Raw genomic sequence first — 7,313 nt, 5'->3', positions numbered from 1 at the left:
CCGGAACACAATATTCCCCAGCAACAAATATCAAATGATGAGATGACTTACATTTGGAGTATCAGTCGTTCTTTCCATTTTCAAATGGCAATCAAAAAATCTTACACAAAACGATCAGATCAAAAATACGAAATGGAAAAACGGGACACAGGACTGATTTTAATATGTAATTGGTCGGGTTTACGTGCCCCGGAAGTTTTGTAATGAGTGAGATGTCACCATTGACTGATGTGACTCGATGTGACAGTCCTTTTCTCAGCGAGCATCTGAACCGGGAAAATCTAAATCTTGCCCGGATACAGCAATCCTATTTTTTGATTGGCTGTTCAGTAGCTATATTCTTTGTATTTGATTGGCTGGTGCGTGAAAGGCGCCTCTGAACTCTACGGGAACCCACTTGATTCAGACCTATTCCACTGTTTTAAAAAATTGCGGCGCAACTTGGTGCGCATTATCGTGGTAACTTCTCTGCGTGAGAAATACAAAGTGTGGCGTGTGAGCGTGTGAACGGGTTGAAATGCGTGTGTCTCACGCCCAGACTTGAGAGCCCTGGAACCTTTGTTGGATATGTGTATATTATACAAATACAAAGCTAATATCCGTCCATAAGTTTTAGTTATGTCAATATAAGACATATTTTTATATGAGCACATGGTTAATGATCAACATTTATTATGATGGGGTCCTCTCAATTACACAGGACTTCCTTGTACTGTGTTGATACATTGGAGTTTAAAGCAGTCTTTCTTCCAGTTGTCATACTTGATGTTGCTACAGATGAAATGGAAAAAGCTGTGATATTCATCATCCTTCTGGGTATCATCTCAGGTGAGTTCTTGCAACTTGATAGAGCAGATAAAAGCAGGTGTTTATTCTTTTATTTATCAAAAAACTTGTTATGTTCAAGGGGATAATGCGTTATTATTGTAAATGGCTGGTTTATTTATTCAGTCATTAATAGTGATGTTGATGTACACACACATTAGTTCATTGCACAGATGTGTGGATGGAAAGATTCACTTGTTTACTTGCAACATGTTAAAAAGCTAAAATGCACAAATGGAGCCAGTTAATAAAAATATTTTTAAACTACAATGAAACACTGGAAAAAATAGTCAAATACCTGCTGACCTGACCTGCTTCATGCAATTATACTTGAACATAGGGTCAGTTTCAGCAAATATGATAGAAAGTTAGTTTTATAAGACTTGCCTACTGCACCTTTAAATTATTAGATTTTAATAGATTTTATTACTCATCCATCATCTTGTCCAGCTATGCAGGTAATTTGTGTCTTGCTTTCATATATTTCCTATAAAATACTTCTTTATATTTTACCCAACAGAGAAAATATCAGGAGCTTCTGTCCATCCATCAACAAACGATCCACTTGTTGAGGGAACCTCTTTCACTTTGACCTGTGAGGCTTCTGGCTCTATCGTTACCAGAAAATGGATGAAGGATGGCTCAGCTCTGATCCTGACTGACAACATGGCTCTTCACGACAACAACAGAGTGTTGATGTTTAACACTGTGACTAGAAAAGACAGTGGAGAATATTTCTGTAACATCAGCAAGCCCACCAGCAGTGATGGAGCTAAATACAACATGATTGTTAACTGTAAGTACCACACTGTTCAGCTTGTCCATTCATTTTAGTGGGCTGAATTACTGCATTTGTGTTGCTGTAATTTCTGTTTTTCAGATGGACCAGAAAATGTTCAAATCACAGGTCCAAGTCAGATCCTTTTGAAAGAGACATTTAAACTGATCTGCTATGCTGAGTCCACACCAGCTGCCAGTTACACCTGGATGTTCAATGGAAGTGAGATACTCAGCCACTCTGCTGAGTTCATGAAAGAGGCTGAACTCTCTTACAGTGGCAGCTACACCTGTCAAGCAAGGAATAATATAACTGGGAGAACATCATCAGTGGTGCATGGATTGTCTGTAACAGGTATTGATTGCAGATATTGTTGATTCTAGTGGGATTGTGTTTTTCATTTCCTGTTCTTGCTTTGCCATTGAACTGTTAAACTAACTAAGAGTAATTGTTTTTTTTTTTTACAGCTATTTCATAGCAAAAAGATGTGGGCTATTTTTTCTAAACTCATGAGAAAATAAAGCCTTAAAGTGTAAAACTCCAGCTAACTGCCCTTTAGCAATGAAAAGTTGTTTGCTTAAACCACCACTCTGCCAAAAAAAGAGCAAGTGTTTATTCTTTTATTTATCAAAAAGCTTATGTTCAAGGGGATAATGCGTTATTTTTGTAAATGGCTGGTTTATTTATTCAGTCATTAATAGTGATGTTGATGTACACACACATTAGTTAATTGCACAGATGTGTGGATGGAAAGATTCACTTGTTTACTTGCAACATGTTAAAGATGTGTGCGTTGCAGTGTTCAGGATGTCAGAGGAACAAAACAAAAACATGAAGGCAAAACAAACAACAAAAAAGAAAACTTTAATTGTAAAAAAACAAATGACAAAAGAATTAAATGAACAGAGGCGATACAGCAAGCACAGGGTAAAGAAACACAAAGAAAGGAAGTAAGACTTATAACAACAATTAGATGAAAGTGATTTACAAAATTAAACAGGATATAAACTAAAAGAAAATGTCAAACAGTGACATAACTTGTTCTACCACCACTACCAGTAAAATCTGATCAGACCACATGAATATTGAACATGTCATGATAAACATGAGATTTATTGACAGCTACTACACTGCTTCCCTCTACTCTACCTTTGTTATTAGATGACAACTATAATCTCATTCCTTTTTTCACTCCCAGTACCAGTCTCCAGTGTAACAGTAACTCCTATAAGTGCAGACTTGGTGGAGTTCAACAGCTCTGTCAGTCTGTCCTGCTCCTCCTCTGGATCCTCCCTCTCTTTCCTCTGGATGAACAGCAGCTCTCAGGTTACAGGAAGTGACAGAGTTCATCTCACTGATGGAGGCTCCACTTTGACTATAGTCAAAGTGACTCGCTATGACCAGGGACCATTCAGGTGTCACGTGTTCAATCCTATCAGTAATGGCACCAGTGATCCAGTAAACCTCTCCATCAGCTGTGAGTTACTATCCTACCCGCTCAGTGATTTATGTCATAACATCTGCATGCAAACATCACTATGACGACAATCTGTATGTCATATATCATGTAGATTTTCAAGCAACAAACTTTGATTTTCATTTATTTGTTGGGCCTTTCCTCTACATTCAGTCGGTCCAGAAAATATAAAGCTGTCTCCATCAGAAGTGGACATTGAGGAAGGATCAAACATCAATCTGATCTGCTCAGCTGAATCTAGACCTTCTGCCCAGTTTATGTGGTTTGTGAATGGAGACAAGCTGTCAGATACTGGACCAGAGCTCAGACTGATGAACATTCAGATGAGTCAGAGTGGAAACTACAGCTGTCAGGCCTTTAACCACAAAACTCTGAGATATCAAACATCTGAACCTTCAACTGTTTCTGTACTGGGTAAGTTAGGATTGAGAGGTTTTATTTATGTAAGTCTTTTACCTAACTATGAGTTTATATTTAATTGGAACTGCAGTACAATAACCTGATTGAAACATTAAACATGTTAGAAATCAACAAATGATTGGTGGACCGCACTGGTGAAGTGAAAATGTCATAAGAAAACACAATCCAGTATTTACAGTAAGTGTTTGTGGTGATTATGTGTCAATGTGTGGGATTGTGTTTTTCATTTCCTGTTCTTGCTTTGCCATTGAACTGTTAAACTAACTAAGAGTAATTGTTTTTTTTGTTTTGTTTTTTACAGCTATTTCATAGCAAAAAGATGTGGGCTATTTTTTCTAAACTCATGTGAAAATAAAGCCTTAAAGTACAAAACTCCAGCTAATTGCCCTTTAGCAATAAAAACATGTTTGCTTAAACCACCATTCTGCCAAAAAAAAGAGGCTTTGGGGATCATGAGACAGTTTTAAAAAATAATATATGTAAAAACATTTTATTGTTGCCTTTCTAGAGAAAGAGAAGCCTCCAGCTTGTTCTGTTGGTTGCATCGTTGGAATAGTGGTAGCATGTTGTGCTGTCATTGCTGTCATTGCTGGTGTAAGCTACTATGTTTGCAGAAAAAGGTAAGTGAAAAATAGCTTTGAATTATAACCAGACAGCTGTTTCAAACAAAAGTTTGATATTTAGCAAAGGGTCATTTGCAGCTACACCTGTCAAGAAAGGAATAATATAACTGTGATAACATCATCAGTGGTGCATGGATTGACTGTAACAGGTATTGATTGCAGATATTGTTATTATTCTCGTATTTGTGGTTAGATTTCAGTATTTTACCATGAGGAACTTGAAGAGTCATAAGTTTCCCCTTTTTCCGTCAGATCTTTTCTACCAACTAAAGATGGAAGAATTATTTTCAATGTATGCAACAACAGTGGTTTGAAATACAAACCTCTGCTTAATTGTTCTTTAACAAACCTTCTTAAATATGAAAACCTTTGCAGAAGAAATGAACAAATGAACTTAAGTTAATCACAGTAACAAAGTAAATGTAAATTTTTTGTTAGACATCCAAACTTGTAACATAGCGGGGTCCCAGATTCCACCTACATCTCATATTTTAAGACACAGCCAGCAAATTAAAAATCTTAGCACGACTCTCTGTGGTTGTAGTCTGGTTAGAATTATCTCTGAGGATGAATATGTTCAACGTAAAACTGCCAGTCTAGATGCAGAAGTATTTGGTTGTGTTTTAATTTGCAGGCATTTGACATTTTTCTATAAAGAGTTTATCATTAATTATTGAAAGGACAACATTTATTTCATAAACCTTATAAATGTTACATTTGTTGAAATGTAAATGATTTTATAATTATAATATCTTTGCATGCACCAACTTGTATAATTAAGTAATCTTATAATTCTAATTTTATAATATTACATATATATTACTACTTTGATAAAATGGGACAAAATACAGCATGAGTTACTGTTTTTTTTGAGCAACATCTGTTCATGTGGCCACATTTAACAATACTTTCTATTATATTCAGAATCAACATCAAACCTAAACCACAGTCAGATAATAAAGGTCAGTATGTGTCTGATTAAAAATAATTAAATACAGTATATAACTATTAGAAATGTTTGGAGAATGATGTGACAAAACTTTATTTTCTTCTTTTAGAGCAAGAGGAACTTCAGTATGAGAATATTTCAAATATTAATAATAAAACAGTATAACTCAACAATCTTCTTTCCCTTTAAGGTGAGTTTTGAACTTTTTAATGTGATATAGTATAAAGAGATAAAGTATTTTACTTGGTTTACATCTGAAATGTCTGCTGTAGCTCTCTGATTGTAGCAATTGATCAAAACAGTGACTCTTCTCTCTAATTACTGTTTCACTTGTTTCTTTTTCTACAGATGATGAGAAAACAGGAAAACTGAGACTTCATAACCTGCAGGACCTAGGGTTAGTTGTTAGTAGTGTTGTAGTAGTAGTGTTGTTGTTGTTGTTGTCATTAATAAGGCTTATTTTGTTTACTTCAGTTTTTACATTTGACTTTTTCTCATTTTTCTTTAAATAAATGTCAAGCTGTATTTGTTAAATTTTAGGAAGAGCTTTCTATGACTTTATGCCTCTGGAGTTTACTAACTCGACTTCATTATACCACTTTCTGACTAATCTTGGCTCATAAGAATGTATGTGATAATATTGGCTTAATAAAACATTTACCATGACTGCACATATCATTTTTAATTATATACTCTTTTGGGTTGTGTTAAATCCTCCTGCAGCACCAAACCTTAATTCAGGATGAGGTTTTGGTGTTTGTTTCTGAGTTTATTTCTTCCTCCAAACAAACAGTTTGAGCTTTTGTGTTCTCAGACATCCAGGTCATGGTACGTCCAAAAAACAAAGCTGAAACAAGAGCAACTGCACTTGTAGACATTCTCGAAGATGTCTCACCACTCGTCCAAGTAACTTCTTCAGTTCTAAAAGACTATTGGAGAGTCAGGGTTCAACAGTGAACAGAAGAGTAACAGTGATAAAGTCATACCTGTGGAGTTGAGCTTGTTGTCCACCTTTGGAGAAGGGAGCCGTTTAGAGTCCACAATCACATCTGTTGTAAAAGATATTGACAGCGAAGCAACTTTAAAGGACGAACAGTTACCAGTGATTAAGACATTGTTGAGAATACTTGAATCCCATATTGTCTCATACATTGTTGGCCTGACTGGCTGTCCAAATGTGGATAGAGGTATTATTTCTAAAATAATTATATTTTTTGTGTTTTTCTTATCATGGAGATTTGAACAAAGATTAGCAAGATGTAGACATTTCTACAGGTATGTTACTGTTTCTACATTTTAAGCTCCTTCAGGATTGTAGTTGTGTTTTTGGTCTGAGATTTGCAAGACACCCACTCCAAGATAAGAGCAGAAACATCTGGATTTTCCTCTTTACATTATTGTGGACTAATGATCATTTAGGTCTTTATGGAAAAAAAAAAAAAAAACAATTCTGTGGCCTACCTGACTCTCTAAAATGCTTTTCTGACGTTCCTGGGAAAATTGGGATGAATAGATAGAAATAGATGCTTTACTGATCCTGTGGGAATTCAGTGATAGAGAGGGACACATCTACAGCACCTTTCCATACACTTTTAGCTATAGAGGACTCAACTATCGTCCTCACTACGTTCTACTTTTGGTTTGGTGAGCATCCTTACATCCTGCTTCACTGTGCAACTGCTCCACCCTCAATAGACGACAACTACAGAGGATAGTAAAGAGTCCAGGAAAAGAGATTTTCCACCCTGTAAAGGAACAGCAAACTGGTTTTCTCCTTTTGATATGGCACAGCATCATGGCAGCAGCTACCAGACTAAGGTGCAGTGTTAACTCTGGTTTTAGTGTGATACTAATCAATTCTGTTTCTCACTGATTGGTATTTTTGGATTTTTTCCCACATATTTCCACGTTTTTTTTTCATCTTATTGCTGTTTCATACCCCTCATAGCACTAGGACCCACATAATCTGCATCTATGATAAGTCTGAATGGTAGTTAACACCAAAACGACCCGTACAATAGACCACTGATGCCCTGAAATTATGTGTTGTGATGTGTGTCATATGGTGTGTGTTATCTGTCTGTGTGGTACTGTGCTCCCTCCCTGCCTCCAGAGGTCGCTGTTGTCTTCTTGTTGTTTTTCTTCTTCCTGTCTGCTGGGCAGTGATTGGAGGAGAGCTTTTTTTTTTTTTACCTGTGACCAACAAGACAGTTTAACCATCTCATGTCCTGGGCCTGCATT

This window comes from Chelon labrosus (assembly GCF_963514085.1).
Source record: "Chelon labrosus genome assembly, chromosome: 1".
Taxonomy (NCBI): domain Eukaryota; kingdom Metazoa; phylum Chordata; class Actinopteri; order Mugiliformes; family Mugilidae; genus Chelon; species Chelon labrosus.
Note: the sequence above shows the minus strand (reverse complement) of the source record.